Source organism: Lineus longissimus, chromosome 14 (genome assembly GCF_910592395.1).
Source record: "Lineus longissimus chromosome 14, tnLinLong1.2, whole genome shotgun sequence".
Lineage (NCBI taxonomy): Eukaryota > Metazoa > Nemertea > Pilidiophora > Heteronemertea > Lineidae > Lineus > Lineus longissimus.
In genome coordinates, this window is record NC_088321.1 from 6,097,045 (window position 1) to 6,113,486 (window position 16,442).

Sequence of the window (16,442 nt, forward strand, 5' to 3'; positions counted from 1 at the left end):
TCAGGCTCTGAGCCAACTAGCACTCAATAATTAAAGAAACAACCAATCAGCACACAGCTGTATCAATACAAGATTACTAGACAGGGCCTAGGGCAGGGGCCTAGTAACCAGCTGCTTATCAGGAAGTTCATAAAAGGGGTCAAACAGCTTAACAGAGAGAGATTACAAAACAATGGAAATGAGCAATTAAGAAGAAAGGTGTTGTAACTTATAATGGTTAACGATACTGGGTGTCTGGGTTCACCAGGGCCTGGGAAGAACACAGAAATAATAATTATAGCTAGGTTTAGTGGGCAATTCCTAATATTGTCACAAAACGGATCTTGGAAGTTGACTGAAGGCTACCGCAGCTGTTGGCAATGATTTTTGGTACTTAAATGCATGATCGAACATGTTCAGGGGGATAACGTTATTCCCTCTTAACATGTTATAGCCTATATATATTTCATTTTAAACTGCTTAAGTTTGAAGAAACCAAGAAAATCAAGAGTCATGACATGACATAATATAGCCTAGAGTGTATATAGAGGGCGTCTCCCTCACAAAATGCCGCATCTCCTTGGCCTACCATGCAGAGCAAATAGGCCTAGGCTATGCGATCTAACTTCACGACAATTTTTAGGCAATGTCAACTCTTCGGTATCTTTGATCAATAGAATCCTTCCTGGCAAAGGGGATGCGTTGGGATGCCTTATATGGTGGGCGGTCAACAGTACACACAACACACACGTGCACATACTACTGTACAATTATAACATGTACGCTAGCGCTACCAGTGTACCACGTGGACCAATATGTCACAGTCATTCCGTTCTACAGATCGAAACGAACTTTTGAACATTTTGGTTTCTTTAGTAATAGGCCAAGACTTATGGAATAAAAACTTACGAAGTAGAGTGCAGGAGTAAAAACACAGGTAAATACACGGTAAAAAAGCGGGATTTGCGAAAAGCACTGAAGAATAAACCTCGTTTACGGTTTGTTGATTTTGGCATTGCGCAACCCGCTAGTGCGCGATGATCAGGAAGGTAATCCACGTGCTCGAAAATAATCAAAGAAGGAATTATTACCATAAAAATGAATTGGAAGTATACAATCTTTAAAACCAAACTCGCAAAGAATACTGCCAAAATTCAAGGAATGAAATCAGTGACTTACGAAACTATGCCTCACATTCAAGAGACATTTAACATATAAAATATTTCCGTTCATTCGCCAGGAGGTTTGCAGAAAATATGTGGTATCTTCTTCAATAGAAATTGTACATCGTTGTTACAGTCGGGTCGCCCCGGACGAAGTGCTCAATCGCACCCCAAATCACCCTCTGTCAACACCATTCTTCTTGTGTTGTCAGTGGGCGGGGGGGGGGGGGGGGGAGATGTCAGGCTATTGGGGGCTGTTGAGCTCTTATTAACTACACGTGCTTGTGGTCAACGTAACTAGCTTTCGGGGGAGGGGTGGCCAAGGTGGTATCCAGTAACGGGAAGGAGTATATGTGATACAAGACCACTTTCTCTACCACTACCACCTCCCCCCCCGCCCCATCACTCCTCACCTACAGCCCCGTTCCGGAGGGTTCGTATATCTGGCCTATAATGGATCAGGGTGCGGCTGTATACGTATGATCGGGGTGGTGATTCCGGTTTGTCTAAGGACACAATATTAGGGTTGAAGCCGGGCAAAAGACCAGCAAGTCCATGGAGCGTTCCATCTGTTACTGGGATAAATAATTGATTATTGACGCTACTACTAAGGGGTAGCGCCAGGTCAACAGCGGCAACACACACTGAAAAGGCTAGTAGGGGGCGGAGGCGGGGATGGGGGGGGGGGCAGGGGCTGGCGGCATTAACCTTGATCCCGATGCCTATGTAGGACATGGGCAATGCAGAAACTAATTTTATATTCCGGGTTAAAAACAGGGCCCATTACCAGCTATTGCGGGCCTAGCACACTCTGTTTTGAATAGAGGGAGACTCCACCATTCCTATTGTTTGAGATTGGAAAGGTGTGAATTAATCTGGCAATTAGCCTCCTGTGCATTGGTGCATACAAACACTAAAATGTTTGGTTTTTGCTGATTTAGGGTCAAATAAATCAGCCAAAAGTTTTGAAAGCTTCACAAATGATTGTTGAAAGGAAGTACTTTATGATAGTTTGCGAAATTTTGATTAATTCTAGGTGGAAAGTAATATTTTTCGCATATTTGTTGGGAAAAAAATTGAAAATCCTCCAATTTTCAACCCCCCTATGGACACTATGAATTTTTCTCCAATAAAGCTGAAATCTTGGGAATATAATCCTAAGAGTTATATCAACCACGTCTGAAGTCGGGAGTTTGTATCAAATGTATAGTTTCGGAGCTAGCGCAGCTAGAAAAGCCCCCAAAACCCACTTTCTCAGGAATTTACACTACGGGCTACGAGTGAAGCATTACAGATTTACCAAAATTTTCAACCTATAGATGGACACATCGAATTTCCATCCAAATCACTCCAAATTTTGCCAGTAAATACCTAGACATATATAGATTTATGTCAGAAGTCGGGAGTTGGGATTATTTTAACACCCCGCCCAAAAAGCCAACTTTATTGATATTTCCTATGCATTTTCCATTAGGCTTGCCAGGACCAATTAAGCAGGTGCACTAATTGGCTTAATTGGCTAGGCCCGCAATAGCTGGTAATGCGTATTTACTAGATAGGGGGGGGGGGGACTGACCTCAGGCATCGCCGACCTAGAAACGTGTTTGTCCTGCAGATTAATGGTTTTGTCTTGGTGTCTCAACCACTCCCCGAGATCATGCCCTAGTCCCATGACAAAAATATGACAAAAAATATGGACCCGAATGATAGGAGGACCACGCATCGCCCAGTGGTCCACCATGCAGTCAATAAAAATCATGACGAGATATGGCGAGACACGCAGGCGCATACATTCATGTAGTGAAGCATCGTTAACAAATGTTCAACAAAATATCTTGGGATATGAAGATACGTATCCTTAGCGCTTCATACAGAGAGACGAACCCTAACAGAAAACGCTTCGTTACGATTAACATCTCCTGAATCAGGTGCATCCACGGTGATCTCAAATAATATAAGTGAGGATAGATTCCAAGAACGGTTGCCAAAAGTGGGTCTCATGATTAATATTATCATATAGGCGAGCTCTGCAAATCGACAAAATGGTTCATGTGCACGAACTTCTGTAAAGAAACTTCGCGGTTGAACACCGCATAAACCAAAGATAGACGGATGTGTGACCATAGCAAATCGAGTCATGCAGACCATTGCATTATGAAGTAGGCATAGTTTTCCACTAGGCGATTGGCTGACGGCGAAACAATGGGTTCGGGAGCACAAAGAAGCTGATACAAATGGCTGATTTGTCCGATTTTTTAAACGGAATTCCGCGGCCAGTTATTTACGTGGATCGCAACTTACATCTGCGAGCATTCAAACCGGCGATCTGGCTGTTCCCACCTCCAACCAAGACATGAGTTGATTAGCCAGACAGGTTCGCCATATCATGGATGTGGTATTGGTAAGTTGACTTGTCCATTTAGTTTTTCACATTGATCATCAATTTCTCCATCAGGGGATGAAGATTTTGCACGTTTCGCCGCTCATAGTGGTTGCCAACAGCGCATTATTTGATATCCCACAAAGAATATGATATTGATCATACGGGCTGGTCCTGGGTACGAAATTCTAACACAAGGACGATGTTCCGAAATATTTCGAAGTTAAACACGACCATGAGGTATATATTTATGAAAATAATTGACTGCACTGATGAGTATATATATCGTGCTTGTCAACGAGGTAAAAAGGTAAATATTGTCCGTTTGTTATTGCATTTCAACTCTTAACAAAGGTTTGGTTTTTCAAACTTGGAGGGAGGGTATTTGCAATCTGCTGTTTTATTTTTTTCTCCGGTGAACTCATCGTTGACATTTTAAATCACTTTTGAATTCACTTCAACTACGATCCATGTTTGCTTGCACCGTGAGTTCAGGCCTTATCCATCAAAGTAATTTTTATGTTCATGGTACACCTAGTATATCGGACACCAGTGCATTCATTATTTGTGACCCGCTCTACCAAAACTAGGCGCTTGTCGCATCTGAACTTGACAGGTTGATACGGACTTGTTGTTCATTTCCCTATTGTAGACCTTTTGTTGAATGTGACCAAATCAGTTTGTAATAGATTTCACAAAAGGTCAACAATAGGGAAATGAACAACAAGTCCGTATCAACCGTCAAGTTCAGATGCGACAAGCGCCTAGTTTTGGTAGAGCGTTTATTGAATTATTTTTTATTTTTCATTCCGGGAACCATTACCAACTGTAATGTTTACTAACATTTCCAATGAGACCATACATACTCTGTGTGATTTTATGACAGCGATTATAGTGATCATGAAAACGCCTTTCACTAAGAAAATGATCTCTGAATCCTGTTACAAAGCTGTATGCTGTTTCCTTACCTCTAGAAGATCCTGAAAGAGTAAGAAGCGGGAGTTATAACATGTGAAGCCTATCCTAACACATTGCAAGGACACTTATTACACTAGTCGACTGCCAAACCACGTGATGACAAATAATTTATACGCACATGTAAAACGTGTGAATACTAGTAATAATAGCGGATTACTTCAAAATGCTTTGAACGTCACCCATGAAAGTAAACAAATGATATTTATTTGACCATTTTAGAAATGCACCAGTTTCGAAATAAGTAGACGGTAAGCCTGTTGGCTCATCACGGTGCCGCTTACTTGATGAATCTTAATATTTTAAATTGTAAGCTATGTATCATGCAGTTTTTTGTTGCCACATTGTTGTTATGTTCATGGTAATCGAAGATTGCTGTCTAGGTGCTTATAAGTAACCTTGTATTCGTCAATTTCGCGATGGTTTTTGACCAAACCGCACTTTTTCGAAAGAAATATCAATTATGGCATTGCATCGTTGCATAATATTCGAAGGCATTTTTAAAAATTCTTAAATGGGAAGTGTGAGTATTTCGAAGCCTTTTGTAAAACAAGTGGATCAATGCTTACAATACCCAACTAACCCGAAATGATTAAAACTAGTATGTATTTCACAGATCATTTCTAGATTCTGGTTTGCTTATACGATATTCATCATAAGCACGGTGGCTAAAGGTATCGGCTTGACTAAAGAAATATATGTCCTCACTCGGAGAGGAAATGACGATACAAAAGAAACACACAAAATGTTATTTCATTTATAGGGTCGTAAGGCCCGTATTTATTTTTGTACCCCTTCAACACTGTAATGGGAGGGCCTTTGTTTCTATTGTGAATTGCAAACCGATACCGTTGCCCACCGTGGGTTAATCTAAATACAGTATCTTCTTTAAAAAACGGTAGGTTTTGCATTAATATTAAGTTCTTATTATATTTACCATAAACTTTCCTCGAAAATTCTCCATCCTTGGAACGTCAGAGGTTTCTTTGGCAATCTGTGCGTACTTCAGCGTTTTATCTGAAGTAGATTAAACAGTAAATACGAAAATAATGCGATACATGGTTAGGGCTAGGGCGAGGATACCTTGATTATCTCTGCACATTTGTAGCATAGTGAGTAACTTGATAAGTATTCTGTGACTGGTTCATTCAAGCTCTAGAAACAGTTCATATTTCGGTTAGTGATAGAAGAAAAAATGGTCTAAGGATATAAGGATACGATCAAGTTGTGATCGCCGTTTTACAGCAACTGGCCCAATTGCTTCAGGAGTAAACCCCACATTGAATGATCGGCGTCTTTTTGATTAAGTATGCACGCCATAGACGATTGGTGTCGTTACGTAAAGCCGTCTTCGGAAAGTATCTAAAATACGTTCACATCAATGATCAACTGGTATAACATGTACATTAGTACTTTGGCTAATGTACATGTTTTACACGACCATGAATCGTGTAAGACGTGTCATAAATGTCCATATCAAAATTCACGTTTTCAACCAAAATTAAAGTTACGAGCAGGCATGCAATATCAATAACATGATCATCGCACAGTGTCGACTCATTTTTAATATTAATTGCTCAATGGCGATATTCTAGCTCATAGTGATGACGTTACATCAACGGGAGCCAATTATGTATCTGACCACATTACTAGCCAAATCTGCTACAAAGCAGTCAAACAGACATGGGATGATATTCCTGAATCCAACAGTCGATGCTGTTTTGTTTTGTTTTGTTTGTCCCTGGGCATTTAGTTCAAAATTTATTAGTGGCGCAATCTCAAACAAAATAGTAAATCATGACTGATACTGTAACTTTTGAGGCGCCCTACAAGTGCGAGTACTGTACCTTTTGTATTTCACTCGGTTAACTAATTTTGGGCAATCAAAACATAGCAATCGGTGATAAAAGGTACAATTTCAAGTGATTAGATAAATTGTTTATAAAAGTGTTGATGTAGAAATAAAATGTATCAATAAAGGATAATAAATTCTGCACCAAGAGCATTTTATTTACTGACAACATGAACGAAGTACATGGCAATACAACTAATATAACCGCGTACAAAAACAGCGCCCCTAGCTTAAACATAGCATTCATATATTACTGCGTACAAAAATAAACAAACAGTATTTGCGACCTAATAGCAGGCGATATCGGCAAGTTGTGTGTACACGATTTCGTGATGGTAAATTAACTGTGTGCCATGAATGGTACTTAAAAATCTGTAAACAGTCCTATTTTACAGCTCATATTGAGTAAATCTTCATAATGTTAGGCCTGGGTTATCTTGAATATATACCCTTGAATGGGTAGGACGTAGTGTGATGATGAAGAGCGGATTTACGGGAATCCGTAATTACGTCCATCTTACCGACTTTTCTTCTAAACCGGAACCGTAGTATGTCTCGTACAGTCGCACATGGCTTTGCACCTTGTACACAATGATGTACGTCTGTTCAATGGCTCCACGCTTTTCGCATTCATTGTGTGTGTAGGGCTGAGAAATGTACAAGGACTTCATTATCTATGACCGAGACTCACAGCAAGCAGTATAAAGTCTGAGGCAGAGCTTTATAATGACCCTAAACAATATAAATGCTTTGTTTGAAGAGAAAAAAACAACCTGTCTGTTGTTCTCACACCGTAATGTGTACGGAAGCGCCTTGCTTGCTTACAATTGCATTCACATCATGCTGTGGAAGCAACCATATTTTTTCTGTTCCATATATACTCATCATGTTGTGTACATATCCTTTACCTTATTTCTAAGAGTGTAGCAGGGAAAGTCTTGGACATGTTAGATGAAAATTGATGCTTATTGAATGCCATATCCGTCCCAAACAGACGGAAATGAGGACGTTGGTTAGAATTCGTGCTCTCATCGTTTGATATGACTTACAGCCGGATCATGAATAAGTCATGTCAAAGTCATATCATTATCAGAGCAAAACATATTGTTTTGAATATTTTTCATACAATCAAACCAGGCAGCATCTACAGATCAGCTGCTGGTGTCAACTTCAAGTGCGTTTTCATTTAGTTTAACAGCAACTTTGCAGGCATAAGTTGGCATTGTGGATAAATCTTGACCGGCGTGAGTATTACACCTGGGCCGACTGAATCGAAACTCGATAGCGAAGGTGGCGATAGTGACAATAACAACGCCTATCAACGGATAGTGTGCCAGCGCTAGTAAAATGCTGTTAGTGCGCTGAGCCAATTCATTCGGCGACTCAGAGACAGAAATAAGTTGTCTTAGCGTCAAAAACCAAACACAATGCCAAAGTTACTCAAAGATAAAAGATGCCATCCACGCAGATAGCCTTCATTAGAAAATTATAATGCTGCATGTTAGGGGTGACCCAAAGGGCTCGGGTATGAAAATGCCGGTAAAGGACAGGATCGAGAAACGGGGTATAGGGCTGCATGGGTTTACACACATAACACTGTCCTGCAATTGACTTTTAATAGGATATAGATTCAAAGTTCCAGGTTACATAAAAGTTTTAAAAATCTGCGAATTTAGATCATTTTGAAAAATATTCATATTGATGATAATCAAGCGCGGATTCGTTGGTGTATAGCTCTCACCAGTGAAGCATGCACTCCCTGATAAATAGATGTAATCGACATGTAATAAACAACCACCCCCCCCCCCCCGTCAGATCCTCGGTGTGCCTCCTTGTTTAAACTTGGTTCAACTTTGTTCCCGAGCTCGGCAGAAAACTGGACTTTCGAGCGGCATTTTCCTAGGGGTCGGGTAACAATAGTTTCTACAAGTACTGAGTGTATGTGTCCCCTGTCCCGCAATGCCCATCACCACTGCACGTTCAACCCTCCTCTTTCCCGATCACCTTTAGTTAAATGCCTTACCAGTTATCTGTGACGTCACTAATAGCATACTAACAAAATTGCTATTCGCTGTGCCTAACATCGCCTGTAGCTACCGGAGTTTCTATTCGGGGATAGTGCCTATTATGGACACTTTTGGCATATCCCACTGTTAGACTTTGATAACGCTATCAGAGTACGGATTCGTTTGGCGGTGGTGAATCCTGATAGAACCGGTTCAATGAAAAGATGATTGCGACGCGAATCCTGAACGTTCGTTTTGAACATACTAGGTGTATCTTAACAGTCAAATAATATTCAAACTTACATTGTTTAATAAGGACGATTGCTTGTGGGAGATGGTTTCAAGGTTATTATTGACAAGAGTGTACAGAAAACATGATTGACAGGTCAGACAGCCCAATTCTATGTCCCACTGGCTACTAGAATTGTACATTTCCAATGGTGGTCATTACTAATAGGTGGTTATAAATCTTTTGATTGATCTGCTAGGCCTATGTAAGAGAGTACATGTATATCAGAGCGATTCATATAATATAGATTCCGATCCTTGACCATCACAAATATATATGCCTACATCTCCGAAACGGACAACTTGAGGTGACGGGCCATGTTAGCCAAATTTGCGGACAATGTCGACTTTAAAATTGAATTGCTCCTAGCCATGACTGATAAGCGACTCTTAGTAAAGAAATCTGGAATCTTGAAGGAATTTTGCGCACGATAAAAGCAAAAAAATATATTTCAAATTGCCTTTGATTAGGACAAATTATTGATACAATAACATCGGTATTTACAAAATGAACAGTCTAATCACGCCGAGCTCCGTTGTCCGACACCTCAATATCTACTAGGAATCAACACAGAATAACTCTCTGCATCTCGTAACAGTGCCCCTTTTTGCAATTTAGGTCACGGTAAATGAATCAATCGCTAATTAGTCGCATAAAACGCGCTAATTTCGAATTTCGATTTTTTTTTTCTAGAATCATTTGAAAATTGAAAAAAAAACACTCTGTTACGTGAAAGCCAAAGTGTATCCGATGTGAATGCAACTATCAACTTCCGAATGCAGTGCTCCAAAAAAGGGCAATAAGACGTATTTTAAAATCGTTTGTGATTCTTACTTATCAAACAAACATCTAGTTATTCAGGTGGAATCGAAACTTCGTGATACTGGCAGATTTTAAATGTTTAAGTCACGATGCCCCGCCTATTTAAGTAACATGATCAGTTATCTTAAAAAGGTCTACATATACAATATAACGGCAACAACATAGTCCCATCATTTTCACAGATTCTATTCAAATCCCATCGGATTGTCACATCATACTAGAAAATACCAAGATTGTCATTACGGATTGGTTGTGGGGATTTGATCGGACATATGCCTGCCCCCGAAACAATTGTCAACCTACTAATTGGTCCTCAAAATCAACGACATACTCATAAACAAGTTGCAGGGCTCCTCCACAACGTATTAGAGTGCAGACAGACCAGTTTCTGATGATGAACACAATAGAACTACATGTACATGTTCTACCCCATTGAAATTCTTACATGTAATTTAATGACTCCGACGACATGCAAACCATTCGTCTCATCTTGAAATAAGGTTAAATTGTCAATGCTTCTCCTAACCTTGACATCGCAAAATGACTCAACACGGTTTGAAACGTTCGGTTAAATTTTCAGGGAGGGTTGTTTCAGTTCAAAGTATCTAATCATAAGGATAGTTGTAAATGTTCGGCCAAGTTATAATCAATATGAAATACAAATGTTTCCCTCTGTTCGTTATTCATTCCACCAATTACCGAATACTCAATATGTCAATGCCCCAATTAAACTCCATGCGGAGCACGGGTAATTGCTAGTAATTGTTATCATTGTATGGCACTTGCTAGAGGTAGGGGACCCGTAAACCCAGGTCAGAATGTTAAAGGTACGGGAGTCCTTTTGCGCATGCACACACAATTCCCGTATCTCTAGCTTATTCGTACGGCAGTTCTCCCGTACCGTTTTAGTGCGCCAGTATATACGGAACTATAACTTGCAACTTATATTTTTGAATACCAGTACTCGAGTATATGTACCAGTATATATTGAGTATCCACCGCCCGTATACACCCCCGTGTACATGTACGTGACAAGACTAAATCATGAAATGACATTAAAAATATTACACAACTAACACTTTTTGTTATAAGATACGGAAGTCTGATTTATGCAGGCCTATACGCAGTTTTAATTGTGAACCTCCTGTATGAAGCCCTTTATTGTCTAATGTTTCTTCACTTGAAATATTCTTCGAAAGTATTTTCACATTCGCACGATACACTAAATTTTGGTTGTTTAAATCAAAGACGCGCTGGGTGTGCCAAAGTGTTAAACGAATGGTCGTCTCAGCACGGTTTGGTAGATAAAAGGTGTCGGGTTCACCGCCAGAGGAAATGGAAAACACAACGCATACACACAACGACACAATAGAAATCAACAGGGGCGAATGGCCATGCAGAACGTGTCACCCATCGACCCCTACCATTACATATTTCTGTAACAGGAAGAGAGAGCGGTCCATCCATGGAACAGCTATTTCCTCATTGTCAAGTTGAGCTTGGTGTATAACGACGTTCGACAATGTTCGCTTAGGAAATGAATACGAACGCTCTCACGCAAGGTCAAAATAACACTCGAGTCACACTTCCACTCACTCCTGCACAACTTGACGAGCCAACACCAGAAATTGTACTACTTATGCCGGGTTGGAAAGAGGACAATCTCCCTTTGTCCACAAAATACTCCAATGCCCTACGAAAGCAGCTAGCAGTCAGGCATCAATCCTAGCCTTCCCTTCGCGGGGCTGTTTCTACCAAAAGCGATGGCACAAAGGCCGAGCCCCTGGCGCCTCAAGACCAGAGAGCTCTGGGCAGATTGGCTCATCAGCTGGGTAAAACAATTCATCCACGATATTAAAAACTCTGACCGTCAACCGGGATGATGCTGTCCAATCACCCTTGGCCAAAATGTTGGCTGGGAAGCATCCGGGAGAAGGGAAACTCCGAGAAAAACACATAGGTTGATTGTGCACTGGGCGATTAAACTAGCTATATGTTGCAGTAGCCAGCCTAAGTGAAGGATGATCTGACTTAACACCAGCTCTGATGGTGGAGCTGTAGGAGGCAGCCCCTCCAAATGGACGGATGTCCTAAGGCCAACCACCTCTCACAGCCAAAACAATAAAAGTTACAGAAACCAACAGCAGAGTATAAAAGTGACGTAAAAAAATAATGACCTGACACCTGCCCGTTTAACTCTATATGTATATGTTGTAGTGGCCAGCCTAAGTGAATTAACCAGCTCTGATGGTGGAGCTGTAGGAGGCAGCCCCTCCCAATGGCCGGATGTCGTAAGGCCAACCACCTCTCACAGCCCAACAGCTGAGTAAAGTGTCGTAAAAAAAGAATGACCAGACACCTGCCCGTTTAACTCTAGTGACACTAATTACTAGTATAGGAACGAGGTACAAATTGCTTTTCAAGCTATGGCTGCCAACATCTATATACATGTAGATAGGCCTACTATACATGGTCATTATCAGGACACTGCGAATGTTTTTGTTTCTTGCACTTTCAACCTCTTCATCTGTGGACTACTTCAAACAAATTCAAAATGGCCGTGCGTAGCCCCTGGAAACATCTTTACACCATCGCCTGCATGCGCAGCGATCACATGTGGGCAATTATGACCCATGAATCATGTATTTGGTGGTAACATGTCCGTACTGTTTCTACATGACAACATTTGTTGTGGCTTATCAAATTATTGCAAAATTGAGTATACCTCTCTCAGGGTACGCACAAATAAAGATACCAGACACAATACAAACATATCGTCTTTGGTAAAATGTTTTTTCACCAGATAAAAAAGTATCACTATATTAAAAAATCCATGAAGCTTTCATCCATAATCAATCCCGGTGAATTTTCCCTTGCTCAGTCGGAAGAGTAAATTAATGCCTTATAAGCCAGAGGTCCCGGGTTCAATCCCTGGAATGACCTGTTACATTTGGCGCCCATCGTGGTTAAATGATAATAATAATCTATTTCCTCGATGCTGGGTATGAATTGGCTCATAAATTATCTCTTTGTATCTCGGAAGAAGAACACGATTGCGAGGACACAACTTTCCCGGACGGGGGAGTATGTGGTGGTGGCACAATATATAGCTCTAGCTAGTGGGAATTTCCCTTTGGCCCAGTCGGTAGATAGAGTGATAACTTATTAACCAGAGGTCATGGGTCCAATCCCCGGCATGACCCAGGTGCTTTTCGTCTGTTACAATAATCATGCAACAAATTGTAAGTATCTATCTTTGTTATGATAAGTGCTGTAAGAACATTTCAATGCATACGTAGTTTATTGTTTATTTACCGCATTGTCGGATTTCTTCTTCTTTTATCTCATTAACATTATTCGGACATCTTCAACGGCAAGAATATTTATTGATGTTAACATCAACTAAGCAGACAACCACTATTTTCAGGTGGCAACTTTGGGTTGATAAGCGTGTACTCTCCAAGAAAATAAGACTAGAATGTGCTATTTGATAATATCTAATTTAGTGATCACTCTTTGAGACAACAAGAAGAGCGAAACGTGGATTTATAGATGATCCCGGAGATAATGAAATAATTGCGAACTTACACCTGCAGGCGTGCTGAAACTAATAAACGCACCGAAGAACATTATAGCTCAATGTAAAAAATATTTCAGACGCAAACAAGTTGCTTTTCCATTCCCATGCTTTCTGCTCATTTAGAAAGAGGGATCACTAAATTAGCTCTCAATATAAAGAGCCTGTTAGTTTCTCTCTTACTTCTTTAGATAGTGCCGTATTAAGTATAAGAGCAGTGCAATAATGACCCTGAAAATGGATCGGAGGCATGTGCCAGTCGAAGATGACGTTTTATGATCAATCAGGGGTCAGCACTGTGTATGGCCTCGATTTAAACATTCGTTCTGGGCATGGGGTGTGGTTTTTAAAATGTAGTGAATCTAAAATCGTCCATTTTACCTAATTGTGAACAAAAGAGCATCTTGGCCTACAGATTTTCTTTCTAAGATATAGCAAGACGTGTTCACCCGGTTTACGAAACTGTTATCATATGCGTCAAATTCTTTTCGGCTGATTTATGCCTGTGAAGTTGGCAAGCTATGAAACAATTAGGCGTGATGAATGGCGATCACAAAAGGGCATCCGAAATTTGGGTAGTAAGCGGTAGTGCCCCCTATCATCACCTAGGTCATTAATGCCGCCACCACTGTATTGTTTGTCAGCATCACTCCGAAAACACGAAACACGAAAATGTTTGGCCTTGTGAATCATATTAGCCTCGGAGACCAAAACGAGAGTGTACACGCACATTAACTACACTCCGTCATGCCACATGATACAGAAAAGTCAATCAGCGTCTTGTTGTGAATCATCGGGATCCGCTTAAAAAAATCCAGAACATATCAGGCTTCGCTTCCCCCTGCGAGACACACCGATGAACTCAGAATGATATAAATGCATCTTCAAGTGATTTCTCGCCAAAACATCGATAAAGTTAGCGGACTGTCCCGAAGGTTTCCGAATGAGCACATGGAATATCTGACAAACATAAACAAAGATGGTAATTGGTTGAAGCCAAAAGCACGTGTGGAAAATCTCGTGCAAATAAAAGTCGCGTCCGGGATGGGCACGGTCATTCTTGTAACACTTCAAAATACACGAACTGCATGAATTGTTTACTACTTGTTCATGGTTGGGTCGCCCTATATGTCCCGGGTTCTATGTGTTCAGCATGATGAGGTTCTATCAACCCGACTAACTTTATTTTTTCACGATAAACGTAATGGTGTCATTGTTGTTACCGTTGTCGACAAAGATGCAATCTACAGGCTTAGAGATGCGCTGCACTTTCCTATCTTGAAGTGCAAAAATGGGACATTAGTTGAAAGCCAGGAAGCATTGTGCAATTTATTAGTGTATACACACAGAAGGTGCATAATCATTGGCCTGTAATGATCTTTTGAACCGATCATTGAAACGGCAGGCGATGTGTGGAGGATGACGTCATTGTCTTTACCGTTGTCGTTTATCGTTCGAGTTCTTAACCTCCCTGCTATCCCCCGAAAAAAAAAAAAATCGAATTTTAAAGAGATAAGAGTTTTAAATAGATATCTGTATCAGTATTGAAAACGACAGGGTCATGTTACTGCTTTTTGCTACATACAGAATCCATATCGGATCTCGGATCTCGGATTTCGGATTTCAGATTTCGGATTTCGGATTTCGGATCTCGGATGATCCTTCCCGTCTTTCGTAGAACACAGCTCTGGAGCGCATTCCAACCACCTGCGAGCAGGAGATCATGAAGGAAACCTTATTTGGTAACCAAGGCATTCCGAGCTGCTGGAGGGTATATTAACCCAGGGCAAGCATGGGAAAGATTCAATTTCATTCACTTTTATTCTCGACTTGTATGGATTATTACTTCTCCAATATATGAGCTACTTCAATCTTGTGGTTATTCAATCTGCTTCTTCTTTCAACATTTTACAGTGTGCATTGAACTTTTACTTACTTAGAGAAGGGTACTAGAACAGCTGGACATGTTGCACACTGTTCCAGATTGATTGATTTAAGACCATTCAAGCACAGACCCGGATTTACAGTCATTTAGCTCTCCGTAACAATACGATATATAAAAAACAAGGAAACTATTACCCAAAAGGCATTAATAGTCTATTACAGAATAAAAGATTTTGCGCGGTGGGGCAAGATTAGCAATGAGCGTTATTGACTTCGCGAGGCGGCAACATGCTGACTTCAATAAAGTTAGCGTTAGTGTTTATCGTAGGACTTCTTAACCTCTCTAAAGTTAGCGTTAGCATTTATCGTATGACTTAAAACCTCTCTTATGTCCAACTATAATATGACTTTATTTCTTTGTTGCTTTCGAATTCAGTGCATATAAACACTGAACAGCTACATATAGAATACGTTAATTTGGTAGATTCTGTAGAAATATGTTCGCTTTTTATAAAAATTGGCACATAGTAGAAGCGTTTTTCTGGGTTCTTTCATAATGGAAATGTACATTACCATGTGGTTTTATCTACGTGGTGTTGCTGATATCTGTTCATCGACGTATATATGGCGTAAATCCGATTGTCTCAGCCAGTATACGTCGATGGTGCATTCGACTATAGATCAAACGTTAAAGTTCAAGAAAGGCCTCTCTCTCAGAAAGCAGGCAAGTGACTGGTTTGCTGAGGCGAAGAGTCCTGTGTTGGTGATCAACCAGGATGTCGGGGAAGAAGAGAAGGAGTTAGGTGATGAGGGACTCGGTGCCGAGGAATCTGAGCAAATTGTTGCAAATTCAGACTTTAAACTTCGAAGCCGAGGCCGAGCAAGAAAAATAAGCAGTCACCACAGAAGAATTTAGACTTGTTCAATTGGCAGAGGAGAAAGCGTTTATGAGCTTTAACGGCAAAGGCGAAACGATGATTTGGAGGCTAAAAGTGAAAATCTCCACTGCCAAAGCAGAACTGTTGGCTAGATTTGTGGTCCCTGTTGGAAAACCTGTTAGTGTTTATAGGTCAAAATCAAGTTGCGCGTTTCTGAATCCGAGGGCAGTGTCAGTGGGATCCTACTAGAATTGTCCTCTGAAGAGAACAGTTCTAAAATTCCAAAATCCCAGGTCAAGGTATGACATAATCATAAAGTAAGTCATGTAATAGGTCTTGTCAACATGATGGAAGCAATTGTCTGATTACAAGGGGCAAAAGTTATAGGTGATGTCATTTTCACTGCTGTTTTAGATTTTACCAGAGATAGGCCTACAAAGTCGAAGTATTAAGTCCTAAATTCAGTTGAAAACAATTAAAAGTCGAATGATGGTGAAGCGAGAGGGCGTGTCAACGAGGTCAGGACACTTGGCACTTTCGCCAACATCTTTTCATCAGGAGATCTCTTGACCCCCTATTCTCGAATATCAGGGTCAGTCGTGTGCTCTTCTACCACACACATAAATCAAAAACTTGG